Source organism: Cherax quadricarinatus, chromosome 9, assembly GCF_038502225.1.
Source record: "Cherax quadricarinatus isolate ZL_2023a chromosome 9, ASM3850222v1, whole genome shotgun sequence".
Taxonomy (NCBI): Eukaryota; Metazoa; Arthropoda; class Malacostraca; order Decapoda; family Parastacidae; genus Cherax; species Cherax quadricarinatus.
The window spans coordinates 56,412,832-56,433,761 of NC_091300.1; the positions used below are offsets into that span (position 1 = coordinate 56,412,832).

At 38.7% G+C, this 20,930-nt stretch overlaps 1 protein-coding gene across 1 annotated transcript in view; it reads left to right on the plus strand.

Annotated features, from left to right (window-relative positions):
- The window catches only part of LOC128686026 (phospholipid-transporting ATPase ABCA3), a gene marked incomplete at its 5' end in the record, with an annotated part of 271,789 nt that overhangs the window by 171,228 nt on the left and 79,631 nt on the right, over positions 1-20,930 (plus strand).

Consider the following 20,930-nt stretch of genomic DNA (forward strand, 5'->3'; position numbering starts at 1 on the left):
GGGTAGTTGCTGTCTACCAACCTACTACCTATATATATATATATATATATATATATATATATATATATATATATATATATATATATATATATATATATATATATATATATATATATATATATATATATATATATGCAATAAGATCACAGTAAACAGGTGATTTCAGAATATGCAAAACAACCACTCTGAAAGAATAGAGAAAGTCCAAGCGCTTTCGTGACTACTCACATTATCAAGGAACTATGAAAGTAAAGCATCCAAGGAAGCTATATAAGGGGTCTGGCCAGCACCTCACTATCAGATCCCACAACGGTTAAACACCTGACGCGCGCCGACCCAACTTGGATAGGTCCTTTGCACAACTCACCCACAAACTATTCTTCCCAAGAAATTTTAAAAATTATTTGTCCAGTGTATTATTAAATTTTTCCCAAATTCTATTAATTATAAATGGATCTAATTTATATAAACCAAAGGAAATATTCATATTATTGTCAAAACTGTTTTTTATGAAACAAGATTCAATTATATTCCTTATATTCAATTATATTCAATATAAGGAATATAATTGAATCTTATTTCATAAAAAGCAGTTTTGACAATAATATGAATATTTCCTTTGGTTTATATAAATTAGATCCATTTATAATTAATAGAATTTGGGAAAAATTTAATAATACACTGGACAAATAATTTTTAAAATTTCTTGGGAAGAATAGTTTGTGGGTGAGTTGTGCAAAGGACCTATCCAAGTTGGGTCGGCGCGCGTCAGGTGTTTAACCGTTGTGGGATCTGATAGTGAGGTGCTGGCCAGACCCCTTATATAGCTTCCTTGGATGCTTTACTTTCATAGTTCCTTGATAATGTGAGTAGTCACGAAAGCGCTTGGACTTTCTCTATTCTTTCAGAGTGGTTGTTTTGCATATTCTGAAATCACCTGTTTACTGTGATCTTATTGCATATATATTTATATATATATATATATATATATATATATATATATATATATATATATATATATATATATATATATATATATATATATATATATATATATATATATATATATATATATATATATACATATATATATAAATATATATATATATGTCGAATCAGCACTGATCGCTGTTTCGAATACAATTAAACAAAACAACGGCAGCTTCACCATCTCCGAAGTCTTAGCAAGAATCCTCCTGAAAACAGTAAACCTTGCCATCACATAGTCTCTCCTGTTATACTACACAAAGCACATTACAGAGAGTGAACAATGAAACAAGCTGCCTCTATCCAGTCTATATTTATCCAACCTATTTTTATGTTACCCAAGTAATAGCTTTTATATCCTTTTACTCATGTACGAATTAATTGCTCTATCATATTGTATTACTTTTGTCACTACCACCACCACTACTACTACTACTACTACTACTACCACTAGTGAACATCGAAATGTTACCTCACTAGTATTGCACCTCACTCTGAGCCTTTATATACCCTCTGTGTCCATGTATTGTTTGTAATGGCTTGATAAAGCTCCTGGAGAGCGAAACGTTGCCACAATAAATGTCATATTAGTTGCACTTGTGTCCTTTTACTTTATATATATATGTCGTGCCGAATAGGCAGAACTTGCGATCTTGGCTTAAATAGCAACGCTCATCTTGCCATATAGGACAAGTGAAAATTTGTGTATGCAATTATTTCGCCAAAATCATTCTGAACCTAACGAAAAATATATATTTGATTGCGTTTGTTTAGTATTAAATTACTGTAAACAAATCTAAAATATATTTAGTTGGGTTTGGCTAAAATAAATTGTTCTTGTTATAATAAGGTTAAGTAAGTTTTCTAAGTTCCTTTTGGTGCAAAATTATAAATTTTTACATCAACATTAATGAAAAAAATATATCTTTAAACGTATAAGAGAAAATTTCAGAAAGGGCTTAATTTTGAATGAGTTCTTGCTAATTGACCAGTTTTACCTATTCGGCACGACATATATATATATATATATATATATATATATATATATATATATATATATATATATATATATATATATATATATATATATATATATATATATAAATATGTATATATATATATCCCGCCTGCGCCCTTCGCGCCTTCTGCTGCGCCTTCTGCAGCGTCATCCGGATCGCCGCCCGCGCCTCGAATTTTTTTCCGATTTTTTTCGAATTTTTTTTGAATTTCATTTTCTTGTGCTCTCCATCTCCTCGGATCAAATTTTTGAGGTTCCCCCTCTCACTTTCACCTCCATCCCAAAATTTCTCGAAATCAAAGTCTCCATCTCCTCGGATCAAATTTTTGAGGTTCCCGCTCCCACTTTCACCCCCCATCCCCAAAAAATTTCTCAATATCAAAGTCTCCACTTCCTCGGATCCCCCTCCCACTTTCACCCCCCAACCCCAAAAATTTCTCGATAATACAAGTTTTTGGATTCCCCCCTATGGGGTTTTCGAAATTCTCCATCTCCTTGGATCAATGTTTTTTGGATTGTTCCTCCTTCCACCCCCACCCCCCAATCCCAAAAATTTCTCAATATTACCAAGTTTTTTGGATTCCCCCCTATGGGGTTTTCGAAATTCTCCAATTCCTCGGATCAAATTTTTTTTGGATCCCCCTATGGGTTTTCGAAATTCTCCAATTCCTCGGATCAAGTTTTTGGAATCCCCCCCTATGGGGTAAGTATTCAAATGAACTCCTCCTATGGGGGCATGCTTACTACAGGTCTAAACAAGTCAAATGAACTAAGAAGGGTGTTTACTCGGCGGTCAGTATTCCTCTCATTAAGTTAAATGAACTAAAAATAACCACGCGCATACAAACTGAATCTTGTCGACCCTTTTAGTTCATTCAAGTTAATAAGGGGACATAGTAGTGACGTCACGTGATGACCGCGCACACAGGCTGAATCTTGTCGATCCTTTTAGTTCATTAAAGTTAATAAGGGGATATAGTATCTACATCATAGGGAAAACATTTTCACTCTTAACCCCAATTTTTTCTCGTTTTAACCCTTTTAGTTCATTAAAGTTAATAAGGGGACACAGTACATCAGAAAGTCACCACATCGCTTACATCCACTTTCGTTAAATTCACTACTCACAATTTTACATATTACGAAGTTAAATACGCACTTTTACTTTGAACATCTTCAAAACACTCTCATAAATCATTTGAATACTCACAAAAATACCTTTATACATTTCCAAACACCGCTGAATTCAATCAAAACACCCTTCAACACCTTCAAAACACCTTTGAACACCTTCAAAACACCTTTGAACACCTTCAAAACACTCTCATAATCATTTAAACACACTCAAAACACCTTTGAATAACCTCAAAACACCTTTGAACACCTTCAAAAACACCCTTGAACACCTTCAAAACACCCTTGATCACCTTCAAAAAACAACATTTTGAACACACTCAAAACACCTTTGAACACCTTTGAACATTTCCAAAACACTATTTGAGTACTCCCAATTACACCACTGAATACTACTAAAACACGCTGAATTCAATCAAAACACCCTTGATCACCTTCAAAAAACAACATTTGAACACACTCAAAACACCTTTGAACCCCTTTGAACATTTCCAAAACACTATTTGAGTAATCCCAATTACACCATTGAATACTACTAAAACACGCTGAATTCAATCAAAACACCCTTGATCACCTTCAAAAAAAACAACATTTGAACACACTCAAAACACCTTTGAACATTTCCAAAACACTATTTGAGTACTCCCAAATAAGATTTGACATCTCTAATTTATCTGCACTTACACATTTCATTAAATTACAACTCATCTCTCAGTCTCCAGACTAGGCATTTTCTCGTTTTTACCCTTTTAGTTCATTAAAGTTATTAAGGGGACACAATACATCAGAAAAAAAGTCACAAAAACTAACTCAAACACTTTACTTTGAACCCACAACACCCACAATTTTTTCTCGTTTTATCTAATTTCATCAGAAAGTCACAACACCCACACCTCACTTTTTTTTTATCGTTTTTAACTAATTTCATCAGAAAAAGTCACATCAACAACCCACTTATAACGTCTTTTCGGGATCTCTAGTTCGACAACAACACCCACATCCCACACCACCCACAACCCACATCACCCACACCCCACAACACACACAACCCACATCACCCACACCCCGCAACACACACAACCCCACCCACATCACCCGCAATTTTTTTTTCTCGTTTTAACTAATTTCATCAGAAACTCACAACAACAACAACCCACAACTTATAATCACACCTTTGAATAACCTCAAAACACCATTTGAGTACTCCCAAATACACCACTGAATACTACTAAAACACCGCTGAATACACTCAAAACACCACCAAAATCACCATAAACTAAGATCAACACCCCACAACCCACAACACCCACATCACCCACAACCCACATCACCAACAACCCACAATTTTTTTCTCGTTTTAACTAATTTCATCAGAAAAAGTCACAAAAACAACCCACTTATATCATCTTTTCAGCAACTCTAGTTCGACAACAACACCCACAACACCCACATCCCACAACGCCCCCAACACCCACAACCCACAATTTTTTCTCGTTTTTATCTAATTTCATCAGAAAGTCACAACAACCCACATCACCCACATCACCCACACTCCACAATTTTTTCTCGTTTTAACTAATTTCATCAGAAAAAGTCCCAACAACAACCCACTTATAACATCTTCTTCGGTATCTCTAGTTCGACAACAACGCCCACAACCCACAACACCCACAACACCCACAACACCCACAACCCACAACCAACACCTCACAATTTTCACTCATAACTCCCCAATTTTTTCTCGTTTTAACCCTTTTAGTTCATTAAAGTTAATAAGGGGGACACAGTACATCAGAAAAAGTCACAAAAACTAACTTAAACACTTTTACTTTGAACATCACCAAAACACTCTCATAAATCATTTGAATACATACATAAACACCTTTGAACACCTCCAAAACACTCTTGAACACCTTCAAAAACACCTTTGAACATTTTTCAATCAACACTGAAACACTTCCAAAAAACACAATTTGAGTACTCCCAATTACACCAATGAATACTACTAAAACACCGCTGAATTCAATCAAAACACCCTTCAACACCTTTAAAACACCTTTGAACACCTTCAAAACACTTTCAAAACACTCTCATAATCATTTGAACACACTCAAAACACCTTTGAATAACCTCAAAACACCTTTGAACACCTTCAAAACACCCTTGAACACCTTCAAAACACCCTTGATCACCTTCAAAAACAACATTTGAACACACTCAAAACACCTTTGAACACCTTTGAACATTTCCAAAACACTATTTGAGTACTCCCAATTACACCACTGAATACTACTAAAACACGCTGAATTCAATCAAAACACCCTTGATCACCTTCAAAAAAACAACATTTGAACACACTCAAAACACCTTTGAACACCTTTGAACATTTCCAAAACACTATTTGAGTACTCCCAATTGCACAACTGAATACTACTAAAACACGCTGAATTCAATCAAAACACCCTTGATCACCTTCAAAAAAAAAAAAACATTTGAAAACACTCAAAACACCTTTGAACACCTTTGAACATTTCCAAAACACTATTTGAGTACTCCCAAATAAGATTTGACATCTCTAATTTATCTGCACTTACACATTTCATTAAATTACATCTCATCCCTCAGTCTCCAGACTAGGCATTTTCTCGTTTTTACCCTTTTAGTTCATTAAAGTTATTAAGGGGACACAATACATCAGAAAAAAGTCACAAAAACTAACTCAAACACTTTACTTTGAACATCCCCAAAACACTCTCATAATCATTTGAATACTCACATAAACACCCTTGAACACCTTCAAAACACCTTTGAATATCGTTTTAAACTAATTTCATCACAACCCACTTATATCATCTTTTTTCGGTAACTCTAATTCGACTACATTTCCCTCTTCAATTACCAACAAATTTTACTCGTTTTAACTAATGTCATCACTGTAACCAAGATTTCACAAAAAACTCTATGACACCTAACACACAAGCACACACACACACACACACACACACACACACACACACACACACACACACACACACACACACACACACACACACACACACACACACACACACACACACACACACACACACACACACACTCACGCACACATACACACACACACACACATACACACACACACACACACACACACACACACACACACACACACACACACACACACACACACACACACTGGTAGAAATATTTACTCGATTTCCGAATAGAAACACTTTCCTCGCTCTGAGAGACTCATTGTGGGCCACCCCTTCCCCCTCCGACGCCACCATGTAATGCGGTTCACACCCAAGGTAGAAAATCACACGGCCATCTCCTTACTTAACCATAACCTAACCTAACCTAACCTAACCTAACCTAACCTAACCTAACCTATCTTAACCTAACCTAACCTAACCTAACCTAACCTAGCCTAACCTAACCTAACCTAACCGAACCTAACCTAACCTAACCTAACCTAACTTAACCTATCCTAACATAACCTTACCTAACCTAGCCTAACCTAACCTATCCTAACCTAACCTAACCTAACCTAACCTAACACCATCAAACACCTCCGAATACTCCCCAAAACACTACTGATTACTACCAAATCACCGGTGAATACTACCAAATCACCGTCAAAATCACCAGAAACTAAGTTTAACATCACCATCCAACTTCCTTTTTATAGAAATCCCCTCAAATCACTATAACCAAGAACCCAACCTAACCTAACCTTTTCCTAACCTAACCGAACCTAACCTAACCGAACCTAACCTAACATTACCCAACCTAACCTAACCTTACCTAACCTAGCCTAACCTAACCTATCCTAACCTAACCTAACCTAACCTAACACCATCAAACACCTCCGAATACTCCCCAAAACACTACTGATTACTACCAAATCACCTAACCTAACCTAACCTAACATTACCCAACCTAACCTAACTTATCCTAACCTAACCTAACCTAACCTAACCTATCCTAACCTAACCTAACATTACCTAACCTAACCTAACTTATCCTAACCTAACCTAACCTAACCTAACTTTTCCTAACCTAACCTAACCTAACCTGACCTAACTTATCCTAACCTAACCCAACCTAACCTAACCTAACCTAGCCTAACCTAACCTAACCTAACCTGACCTAACTTATCCTAACCTAACCTAACTTATCCTAACCTAACCTAACCTAACCTAACACCTTCAAACACCTCCTACCAAATCACCTAACCTAACCTAACCTAACTTATCCTAACCTAACCTAACCTAACCTAACTTATCCTAACCTAACCTAACCTAACCTGACCTAACTTATCTTAACCTAACCTAACCTAGCCTAACCTAACCTAACCTGACCTAACTTATCCTAACCTAACCTAACCTAACCTAACTTATCCTAACCTAACCTAACCTATCCTAACACCTTCAAACACCTCCGAATACTCCCAAAACACTACTGATTACTACCAAATCACCACTGAATACTACCAAATCACCGTCAAATCACCAGAAACTAGGTTTATCATCACCATCCAACATCCTTTTTATAGAATGAATATTCTTACCGCATTTTATGTCACCTTCAAACACCTCCGAATACTCCCAAAACACTACTGATTACTACCAAATCACCACTGAATACTACCAAATCACAGTCAAAATCACCAGAAACTAAGTTTATCATCACCATCCAACAACCTTTTTATAGAATGAATATTCTTCCCGCATTTTATGTTGCATATCATATTTTCCTCTTCCACATCATCCCTAAACATCCTTCCTTATTCATTCCGTATATCTCCTAGAGTTGTTTTAATTCCCGACGGACCCATCACGACGTAGGTACCAGAGGAACCATCACCACTTCAACACCACCTACTACACTCTGGCTCCTAATGTCATGATGGTCCCGTCGGGGGTTAAAACAACTCTAGGAGATATACGGAATGAATAAGGAAGGATGTTTAGGGATGATGTGGAAGAGGAAAATGTGATATGCAACATAAAATGCGGTAAGAATATTCATTCTATAAAAAGGTTGTTGGATGGTGATGATAAACTTAGTTTCTGGTGATTTTGACTGTGATTTGGTAGTATTCAGTGGTGATTTGGTAGTAATCAGTAGTGCTGTGTCCCCTTATTAACTTTAATGAACTAAAAGGGCTAAAACGAGAAAAAAAAATGTGAGGTGTGGGTGTTGTGACTTTCTGATGAAATTAGATAAAACGAGAAAAAATTGTGGGTGTTGTGGGGTGTTGTGGGTTCAAAGTAAAGTGTTTGAGTTAGTTTTTGTGACTTTTTTTTCTGATGTATTGTGTCCCCTTAATAACTTTAATGAACTAAAAGGGTAAAAACGAGAAAATGCCTAGTCTGGAGACTGAGGGATGAGTTGTAATTTAATGAAATGTGTAAGTGCAGATAAATTAGAGATGTCAAATCTTATTTGGGAGTACTCAAATGGTGTTTTGGAAATGTTCAAAGGTGTTTTGAGTGTGTTCAAATGTTGTTTTTTGAAGGTGATTTATAGTGTTTTGATTGAATTCAGCGTGTTTTAGTAGTATTCAATGGTGTAATTGGGAGTACTCAAATAGTGTTTTGGAAATGTTCAAAGGGGTTCAAAGGTGTTTTGAGTGTGTTCAAATGTTGTTTTTTGAAGGTGATCAAGGGTGTTTTGATTGAATTCAGCGTGTTTTAGTAGTATTCAGTGGTGTAATTGGGAGTACTCAAATAGTGTTTTGGAAATGTTCAAAGGTGTTCAAAGGTGTTTTGAATGTGTTCAAAATGTTGTTTTTTGAAGGTGATCAAGGGTGTTTTGAAGGTGTTCAAGGGTGTTTTTGAAGGTGTTCAAAGGTGTTTTGAGGTTATTCAAAGGTGTTTTGAGTGTGTTCAAATGATTATGAGAGTGTTTTGAAGGTGTTCAAAGGTGTTTTGAAGGTGTTCAAAGGTGTTTTGAAGGTGTTGAAGGGTGTTTTGATTGAATTCAGCGGTGTTTTGAAGGTGTACAAATGATTATGAGAGTACTTATGAAGGTGTTCAAATGATGTGCAAGAGTACTTATGAAGGTGTTCTGGGAGTATTCAGAGGTGATTTTGGGGTGTTCGAATGATGTTTTTGGAGTATTTCAGTGTTGTTTGGAAATGTATAAAGGTATTTTTGTGAGTATTCAAATGATTTATGAGAGTGTTTTGAAGATGTTCAAAGTAAAAGTGCGTATTTAACTTCGTAATATGTAAAATTGTGAGTAGTGAATTTAACGAAAGTGGATGTAAGCGATGTGGTGACTTTCTGATGTACTGTGTCCCCTTATTAACTTTAATGAACTAAAAGGGTTAAAACGAGAAAAAATTGGGGTTAAGAGTGAAAATGTTTTCCCTATGATGTAGGTACTATATCCCCTTATTAACTTTAATGAACTAAAAGGATTGACAAGATTCAGCCTGTGTGCGCGGTCATCACGTGACGTCACTACTATGTCCCCTTATTAACTTTAATGAACTAAAAGGGTCGACAAGATTCAGCTTGTATGTGTGGTCCTTTTTTAGTTCATTTAACTTAATGAGAGGAATACTGAACGCCGAGTAAACACCCTTCTTAGGTCATTTGACTTGTTTAGACCTGTAGTAAGCATGCCCCCATAGGAGGAGTTCATTTGAATACTTACCCCAGAAGGGGGAATCCAAAAATACTTGATCCGAGGAGATCATAAGAATTTCGAAACCCCCATAGGGGGGAATCCAAAACTTGTATTATCGAGAAATTTTTGGGGTTGGGGGGTGAAAGAGGAAGGGGGGGAACCTTAAAAATTTGATCCAAGGAGATGGAGAATTTCGAAACCCCATAGGGGATATCCAAAAACTTGATCCGAGGAGATCATAAGAATTTCGAAAACCCCATAGGAGGGAATCCAAAAACTTGGTAATATTGAGAAATTTTGGGGGGTTGGGGGGTGGGGGTGGAAGGAGGGACAATCCAAAAAACCTTGATCCAAGGAGATGGAGAATTTCGAAAACCCCATAGGGGGGATCCAAAAACTTTGATTTCGAGAAATTTTGGGGTGGGGGTGAAAGTGGGAAGGGCAATCCAAGGAGATCATAAGAATTTCGAAACCCCCATAGGGGGGAATCCAAAAAACTTGTATTATCGAGAAAAAAAAAACTTGATCCGAGGAGATCATAAGAATTTCGAAACCCCCATAGGGGGGAATCCAAAAATTTGTATTATCGAGAAATTTTGGGATTGGGGGTGGAAGGAGGGACAATCCAAAAAACCTTGATCCAAGGAGATGGAGAATTTCGAAAACCCCATAGGGGGGAATCCAAAAACTTGTATTATCGAGAAATTTTTGGGGTTGGGGGTGAAAGTGGGAGGGGGATCCGAGGAAGTGGAGACTTTGATATTGAGAAATTTTTTGGGGATGGGGGGTGAAAGTGGGAGGGGGAACCTTAAAAATTTGATCCGAGGAGATGGAGAGCACAAGAAAATGAAATTAAAAAAAAATGCGAAAAAAATCGGAAAAAAATTCGAGGCGCGGGGGCGATCCGGACGACGCTGCAGAAGGCGCAGCAGAAGGCGCGAAGGGCGTGGGCGGGCGCGCGGGCGGGGGTCGCGAAGGGCATGGGCAGGCGCGCGGGCGGGTCGCGAAGGGCGCGGGCGGGCGTGCGGCGCGACGGGGGGCGCGAAGGGGGGGAGGGGGTCGTGGGCGGGGGGGTATTGGTTGGGGGGTCAAGGGTGAGGTAGTCTCGAGGGCGAGGTCAAGGTCAAAACCGGAAGTAACACCTAGGTGTGAAAAGGTTACCCTCCAGCTGCTGGTCCTAGACCAGATACACCGCTCAGTGGAAGGCCCTAGACCGGATACACGGCTTTGTAGAAGGCCCCTAAACCGGATACACCGCTCAGCCGCATGCCTAAAAACCGGATACACCGCTCTGTAGAAATTATCACTACTTATATATATATATATGTATATATATATATATATATATATATATATATATATATATATATATATATATATATATATATATATATATATATATATATATATATATATATATATATATATAGACCTCATCTTCACTAACAATGATGATCTGATAAGAAATGTCACCATATCAAAAACAATATACTCAGATCACAACATAATTGAGGTTCAGTCATGTATGCGCGGAGCCCCAGACCGACATAATGAGATTAGTCACGAGGGAGCATTCACCAAATTCAACTTCAATAACAAAAACATAAAGTGGGACCAAGTAAACCAACTCCTAACCGATATAAGCTGGGAAGATATACTAAGCAACACAGACCCCAACTTATGCCTAGAACAGATTAACTCGGTGGCACTCGATGTATGCACAAGGCTTATTCCTCTAAGAAAAAGGAGGAGTTGATGTAAAATAGAAAGAGACAGGCGCTCCCTTTACAGGCGACGGAAAAGAATAACAGAGCGGCTAAAAGAGGTCAATATATCTGAAATGCGTAGGGAGACACTGGTCAGAGAAATAGCAAGCATCGAACTTAAGCTAAAAGAATCCTTTAGGAGTCAGGAATCGCGGGAAGAACTAAAAGCCATAAATGAAATCGAAAGAAACCCAAAGTATTTCTTCTCCTATGCCAAATCAAAATCGAGAACAACGTCCAGTATTGGGCCCCTACTTAAACAAGATGGGTCCTACACAGATGACAGCAAGGAAATGAGTGAGCTACTCAAGTCCCAATATGACTCAGTTTTTAGCAAGCCGCTAACCAGACTGAGAGTCGAAGATCAAAATGAATTTTTTATGAGAGAGCCACAAAATTTGATTAACACAAGCCTAACCGATGTTATCCTGACGCCAAATGACTTCGAACAGGCGATAAATGACATGCCCATGCACTCTGCCCCAGGGCCAGACTCATGGAACTCTGTGTTCATCAAGAACTGCAAGAAGCCCCTATCACGAGCCTTTTCCATCCTATGGAGAGGGAGCATGGACACGGGGGTCGTCCCACAGTTACTAAAAATAACAGACATAGCCTCACTCCACAAAGGGGGCAGTAAAGCAACAGCAAAGAACTACAGACCGATAGCACTAACATCCCATATCATAAAAATCTTTGAAAGGGTCCTAAGAAGCAAGATCACCACCCATCTAGAAACCCATCAGTTACACAACCCAGGGCAACATGGGTTTAGAACAGGTCGCTCCTGTCTGTCTCAACTATTGGATCACTACGACAAGGTCCTAAATGCACTAGAAGACAAAAAGAATGCAGATGTAATATATACAGACTTTGCAAAAGCCTTCGACAAGTGTGAACATGGCGTAATAGCGCACAAAATGCGTGCTAAAGGAATAACAGGAAAAGTCGGTCGATGGATCTATAATTTCCTCACTAACAGAACACAGAGAGTAGTCGTCAACAGAGTAAAGTCCGAGGCATCTACGGTGAAAAGCTCTGTTCCACAAGGCACAGTACTCGCTCCCATCTTGTTCCTCATCCTCATATCCGACATAGACAAGGATGTCAGCCACAGCACCGTGTCTTCCTTTGCAGATGACACCCGAATCTGCATGACAGTGTCTTCCATTGCAGACACTGCAAAGCTCCAGGCGGACATCAACCAAATCTTTCAGTGGGCTGCAGAAAACAATATGAAGTTCAACGATGAGAAATTTCAACTACTCAGATATGGTAAACATGAGGAAATTAAATCTTCATCAGAGTACAAAACAAATTCTGGCAACAAAATAGAGCGAAACACCAACGTCAAAGACCTGGGAGTGATCATGTCGGAGGATCTCACCTTCAAGGACCATAACATTGTATCAATCGCATCTGCTAGAAAAATGACAGGATGGATAATGAGAACCTTCAAAACTAGGGAGGCCAAGCCCATGATGACACTCTTCAGGTCACTTGTTCTATCTAGGCTGGAATATTGCTGCACACTAACAGCACCTTTCAAGGCAGGTGAAATTGCCGACCTAGAAAATGTACAGAGAACTTTCACGGCGCGCATAACGGAGATAAAACACCTCAATTATTGGGAGCGCTTGAGGTTCCTAAACCTGTATTCCCTGGAACGCAGGAGGGAGAGATACATGATTATATACACCTGGAAAATCCCAGAGGGACTAGTACCGAACTTGCACACGAAAATCACTCACTACGAAAGCAAAAGACTTGGCAGACGATGCACCATCCCCCCAATGAAAAGCAGGGGTGTCACTAGCACGTTAAGAGACCATACAATAAGTGTCAGGGGCCCGAGACTGTTCAACTGCCTCCCAGCACACATAAGGGGGATTACCAACAGACCCTTGGCAGTCTTCAAGCTGGCACTGGACAAGCACCTAAAGTCAGTTCCTGATCAGCCGGGCTGTGGCTCGTACGTTGGTTTGCGTGCAGCCAGCAGCAACAGCCTGGTTGATCAGACTCTGATCCACCAGGAGGCCTGGTCACAGACCGGGCCGCGGGGGCGTTGAACCCCGGAACTCTCTCCAGGTAAACTCCAGGTAATATATATATATATATATATATATATATATATATATATATATATATATATATATATTTTTTATTATCACACTGGCCGATTCCCACCAAGGCAGGGTGGCCCGAAAAAGAAAAACTTTTACCATCATTCACTCCATCACTGTCTTGCCAGAAGGGTGCTTTACACTACAGTTTTTAAAACTGCAACATTAACACCCCTCCTTCAGAGTGCAGGCACTGTACTTCCCATCTCCAGGACTCAAGTCCGGCCTGCCGGTTTCCCTGAATCCCTTCATAAATGTTACTTTGCTCACACTCCAACAGCACGTCAAGTATTAAAAAACCATTTGTCTCCATTCACTCCTATCAAACACGCTCACGCATGCCTGCTGGAAGTCCAAGCCCCTCACACACAAAACCTCCTTTACCCCCTCCCTCCAACCCTTCCTAGGCCGACCCCTACCCCGCCTTCCTTCCACTACAGACTGATACACTCTTGAAGTCATTCTGTTTCGCTCCATTCTCTCTACATGTCCGAACCACCTCAACAACCCTTCCTCAGCCCACTGGACAACAGTTTTGGTAATCCCGCACCTCCTCCTAACTTCCAAACTACGAATTCTCTGCATTATATTCACACCACACATTGCCCTCAGACATGACATCTCCACTGCCTCCAGCCTTCTCCTCGCTGCAACATTCATCACCCACGCTTCACACCCATATAAGAGCGTTGGTAAAACTATACTCTCATACATTCCCCTCTTTGCCTCCAAGGACAAAGTTCTTTGTCTCCACAGACTCCTAAGTGCACCACTCACTCTTTTTCCCTCATCAATTCTATGATTCACCTCATCTTTCATAGACCCATCTGCTGACACGTCCACTCCCAAATATCTGAATACGTTCACCTCCTCCATACTCTCTCCCTCCAATCTGATATTCAATCTTTCATCACCTAATCTTTTTGTTATCCTCATAACCTTACTCTTTCCTGTATTCACCTTTAATTTTCTTCTTTTGCACACCCTACCAAATTCATCCACCAATCTCTGCAGCTTCTCTTCAGAATCTCCCAAGAGCACAGTGTCATCAGCAAAGAGCAGCTGTGACAACTCCCACTTTGTGTGTGATTCTTTATCTTTTAACTCCACATATATATATACATATATATATATATGTATATATATATATATATGTATATATGTGGAGAAATTTTCTCCAGGAGGGGAGTATCAGCCCCCTTCAGCCCCCTTCAGCCCCTTGAGCCCCTTTCAGCCCAGAGGGGCCAAGCCCTCTCGGAAGGGGCGAGTATCTTGTTTACTGCTAGAGTGAGTAATTGATCACAGATGTCGTATGCGTGGTCAAATGACCTCTGCTCCTTGCAGCGGTGTTGCAAAGTGTATTTTTATAAGAGACAGTACATCTCTTACTTATCAGGACAATTAAGGAAAATCCTGCTCCCACTTTATTACCATAGTAAAAATAGTGTACATTGTTGTCTCTGCTTAAGACAGCAAGAAACAAACATTCTGCTTTGCTTCATCGAGGAGGTGACAAGGATGCAAGGTACTAGGTCAGCGTTTTTTTTTGTTTTTTTTTGTGCTAGGGCAGTGACGGCTTGGGGTGGTGTACTGACGCCAGATTACTTTTGACTCTAGAGAGAGTCACACTGACGCCAGGATAACCAGCAAAGGACACTGATCTGTGCGTTAGTGTGAATGAAGTGTCTCACAAAACACAATAAACTCTTAAGAGAAGTGTGATCAGCTTCTCTTGTGATACATTGTGAACAATAAAGACAAATCTTGTGGAACATAGTGTACCAGTGTGCGTTTCCTAGACAATGGAAGACGTGGACATCCAAAGACACTTCAGCTTCTATCAAGTCACCGATACCTGTCAAAGGTGTTGAGAACACCATAGCTCACGTTACAAAGAGCAAGGTATGTTACGAATTTCTTGTAGATCGGGGGATTGCGCAATTCTTGAGTCACAAGGAGTTTGTAATCAACCTATAATCGGCAGTAAGGTGTGGACTTTTGAGTCCAAACAAGTAAGTATTCGTCAGCCATCATCGAATGAAATATGCTGACATAACACCCCCTAGGGGTAATTTATACTTACAAATTGTATCTCTTGACAGCCCACTGTTGTGATGGTTTTGACAGCTTCTAGACCTCGTCTGCAGGGGCGGCTGTGTAGACGATTTGCTGTCATTTATCAGCTAAGTGTTCATTATATATATATATATATATATATAATAAACACAGCAGGTAAGGCCAAATTCTCAACAGAGTTATGGTCCTTTGAACCGGATAAAGACCACACTGTGGTCCAAATATGTTGTACTACAGTGTACAAATAACCTATGAGCCAAGGTCCTTCGAAAAAAGATGTAAAACTAGTGTTTTACAAAATAAATCAGTATAAATGAGTCCCTCCAGACTCAATCACAGAGAATGGGCAGCCAAAAGAAAACGGGCGCTCACCCAGCGTTCACCCAACGAAAACGGGAGCTGGGTGACTCACCCAACAAGAAGACGGGGGATGGTATCCTGCACCCTCCATCAACTGCTCCAATCACGAAATCGCTGATTAAGACAACACCCAAGTGATGTTGTTTGTCTGAGTGTATATATATACACATAGTGTTTATAATGTTTATAGACAGAAATTAAGAGACAAGATTGTGTTAAAGTTTGTTTCTTATAGATCTACCTGTTATATTAAAGGAACTTATATATAAAGTGTAAGCTTTCAAATATATATTAACAGTGAAATTTATATATGTGTAAGTAATATTCACGTGTGATTACAGTTATACAGTGACATTTATAGTGTATAGTGAATGAAGTGTATAACATCGTTATTTACGATTAATCATCATGGTCAGGCTGACACCGCAAACTCTAAGCCATAAACACCAGACACATGTACCCTGTACCCTTCATGGTCATTGACCCTGAGGTTAAGCTTAGTGGGTCAGTAGTGTCTGACTCGATTATTGCTGACTTAAGCATAACAAAAACTCAGCTGTCTATAGCAGTACAGTGTTTTATAAACACTCTAAGTGTGGTGCTAGAATTTTCAGTATACCATTAAAATGGCTTGTTTGAAAACTCAGTTTCAGTCTTTACAGACTAAGATTACACAATTAGAAAATCTAATTTCAGTCTGTCTAGGATTAACTCAAGATACAAACATAGATTTTGATGATCTTGAGGTCAAGTTTGAATTATTTACACAACGTATGGAAATAATTAATTCAGACTATACACATTATGAAAATAAATTTCTTGAATCAGATCCATCTGAAGATGAAATTAAAAATGTTTTGGATACTTTTAGTGATCAACAATTAAGGTGGACAGGAGTACAGGCTATCTGCCGTAAAACTCTGTCACAGAGACCTACTGTAACTAGTGGGCAATCACCTGTTACACCTGTAACAACAACAAGTGTGCCATTACCAAGCTTACCTACATTGTCATTACCTATTTTCCAAGGTCACAATTATGAAGAATTCATTAGTGGTTTTCAATCCATAGTAAATTCACGAACTGACATAGATGAGATTGCTAAGTTCAATTACCTTAAATGTCTTGTGAAGGGAGAACCCTATGAACTGATTAAGTCATTTCCGGTGGTCAAAGGCAATTATCAAATAGCCTTACGTGTCTTAGCAGACAATTACTTCGATGCTGACAAGGCTAGAGTTAGACATGCAGTCTTAATATCAAGCTTGAAGCCACCCAAACATTGTTTTTCAGACTTACAGGCATTTAGAATCACATTAGACAATAGTCTCAGATCTCTAGATGCTAAATATGACCTAAGACAATGTGATTGGTTTATCAGTGGTATTGTACAAGATAAGTTGTCACCACAAACTATTGAACGATTAAATATTATGTTCAATAAACGCTATTTCACTTGTGAGGAAATTAGCAATGGTTTACAAACAATAGTTTCATGCATGCAAGCAACGAGACAAGATGAAAAATCCACAAATCCAGTGGATAATAAACCTTCAACTCAGTATAGAAAGAGTATACCTACTCCCACTAAACCACATAATGGGAAATCCCATATAGGCATTTATCAAGTTGTGAATACAATAGACAGTAAACAGACTGTCACACATAAACGTACTCCAAAATGTGTACTTTGTGATGGAACACATTGGGCACAGTATTGTAGTCAATACACATCAATGGAGGCACGTAAACAACGTGTTCATCAGCTGAAAAGATGCATCAAGTGTTTAGGTGAACACAAGGGAGGAAAATGCTCACTGAAGAAGTGTTTTAAATGCAAGGGTATGCATCATACACCATTATGCCCAAATACTTTTGCTGAACAGCAGCAGACTTCCACAGAATCAGGAAGTCAACAAGCATCAGCATTAAATGTGAGAGATAAGTTTAAAGCAACTGCTCTCCCGATAGCTCGAGTTGAGTTATCTAATAAATTACACAAAACCAATGTGCTAACACTATTTGATCAAGGCTCACAAAGGTCCTTCATAAGAAGATCAGTGTTGCAGAAACTGAATAAACAACCCTATGCCAAAATACAGTTAGATATAGCTGGTTTTTTCCACAATTCTGGTAAACAGACATATGACCTAGCCAAAATCACTGTTGGTCTAGGAAACAGGAAAAAGACAGTAGAAGCTGTGGTAGTAGATGATTTGCCTAAGTCTGTGCAGATCCAGGGATTAAAAGAAACAGTTGCAGCACTGAAAGCAGCTAAGGTCAAGTTAGCCTGTCCTGACATACAGACGGACACAATTAGTCCAATTGATTTAATCATTGGAAGTGATTATTATCACTGTTTTGTGCAAAATATAGTAAGTAAACATGATGTTCACTTACTGAAAACAGCAGGAGGCCACATGATATGTGGTCCCATTCCCTCTCAAAGTGGGAAAGAAGCTGATATTGATTCAGTGGAAAATGTACTAGTTACGAGAATAACCACTGATCATGTACCACAGCAAAAATTATCATTACTGGAAGAAATGAATGAACCAGTTGATAAGTTGTGGGATTTAGATGCGATAGGTATTGATGTAAATAAACCAAGCCCACAAGAGTCTCAGACTTATAACCAATATTTGGACACTGTCAAATATAAAGATGGACAGTATTGGGTTAGGTTACCATGGAAATTAAATCCACCACATCTGCCTAGCAATTATCGCATGGCTTTTGGACAGATGAAAGCACAAATACATGAGCTCAGGAAGAATCCAGAGCTACTGACTGTCTATGATAATATCATACAAGAACAGTTGGACAATAAATTCATTGAGGAAATAGTCGAAGATAAGTTGAAGACAAACGCTCATTATCTCCCGCACCATGGAGTCAGAAAAGATTCTGAAACCACTCCACTACGTGTTGTATATAATTGCAGCGCACGTCCAAATAAAGATGTAGCAAGTCTTAATGACTGTCTGATGACCGGACCCTCACTAACTGAGAAGCTTGGAGACGTACTTATGAAATTTCGCACAAACCCATATGCCTACACGGCTGATATTTCCAAAGCTTTCTTAAGAGTAGGACTACAAGAAATAGATAGAGATTATACTCGATTCTTGTGGCCTGAAAATCCACATGATCCTCAAAGTCCTGTGAAAACTTATCGTTTCAAATCAGTATTATTTGGTGCAACATCCTCTCCATTCTTACTAGAAGCTACTCTAAATACACATTTGAAGAAATCTGAAAGTCCCTTCAAAGAAGTCTTAAAGAAAAGTTTCTATGTGGACAATCTTCAAGGTACTGTGAATAAAGAGGAGGATTTGAAATCCTTATACAGAGAAGCTAACAAGGAGATGAAAGAAGCAAATATGCCTCTAAGGATGTGGAATACAAATTCAAAGCAATTAAGGGAACTTATCAAAGAAGATTTCCCTGAAACTGAAATTCCTGATTGCAACAATATGCTGGGACTTAATTGGAACACACAGGAAGATACTCTGAGTCTCAAAAAGATAAACAATAAATCATGCAGTCCACTCACTAAACGTAGTTTACTGTCAGAGGTATCACAATGTTTTGATCCTCTAGGACTCGTCTCACCAATTACCATAAAAGGTAAAATGCTTATGCAAGATGCATGGAAACTCAAAATTGGATGGGATGAGAACTTGCCTCTAGAAATGAGTCAAGCATGGGATGAAATATCCAAGGAGTTTAAACAACTTCATCAAATTAAATTTCCCAGACAAATAGGTCAAGAGGGAAACAAGTACACATTACATGTGTTCTGTGATGCGTCAACCAGAGGTTATGGCGCTGTAGCTTACATGAGTAATGCTGAAGGAAGTACACTAATTACTTCAAAGGCCAGGGTAGCACCCTTGAAGGTCAGAACAGTACCACAATTGGAACTGACAGCACTCTATGTAGGTACAAAATTAGCTGTCTATCTCAACAAAGTACTTGATCATCTCACTATTGAGAAAACCGTGATCTGGAGTGATAATGAAGCAGTTCTCCAGTGGTTAAGAAATAATAAGAGTAAGTTGGTCTATGTACAGAACAGAGTAGCAGAAATAAAAGAGATGCAGAGAGATTATCTCTTTCTCCACGTCTCTACCCAAGAGAATCCAGCTGACATGTTGTCACGTGGTGTCCCACTCAAGAAATTTGTGGATAATAAATTATGGCTCCACGGACCGAACTGGCTCTCTGATGAAAATAACTGGCCTCAGCAAAAAGCTCACATTATGCCAGAAGAAACAGTCTGCTTGAACACAGCAGAAATAAGTTGTGTAAATACTGCAGACACAACAGAAATAGTCATTGATGGATCTAAATACTCATCTTATCGAGGAAATAGGAAGACTACACAGTTGTAACAAAAGATTATCAGAGGCTTAAATAAAAGATCTAAGGGTATCATAAATTATAGCATCCTCTCCTGGAGTTACTAAATGACCTTCATTTAACGCAACATCTAAATAATAGCAAGTTAAGAGACAACAACTTTTATCAATATTCTGACTGAAAATAAATCAATTTCACCTTGTCTGCAGAAATGTTTTCTTGGGAGATTCCTCTACCTAGATATTTTGGCCCAGTTATTTATGAGGTCATTAGTTTTTTTTACAGAGGAAAAGAATAAACATTACCTCTCTTTTTTCCTAGTTATTTTATATAAATCTTTCCAGGCAAGAATTTAAGGAGTAGAACTTTTTAACCCACTAACAAATTTCTCCAGTTTCTGTTGCTTTTTAAGGTGGTGTGGTGGTGTGAAGTACAGTGCTTGCACTCTTAAGGCGGGGTTGT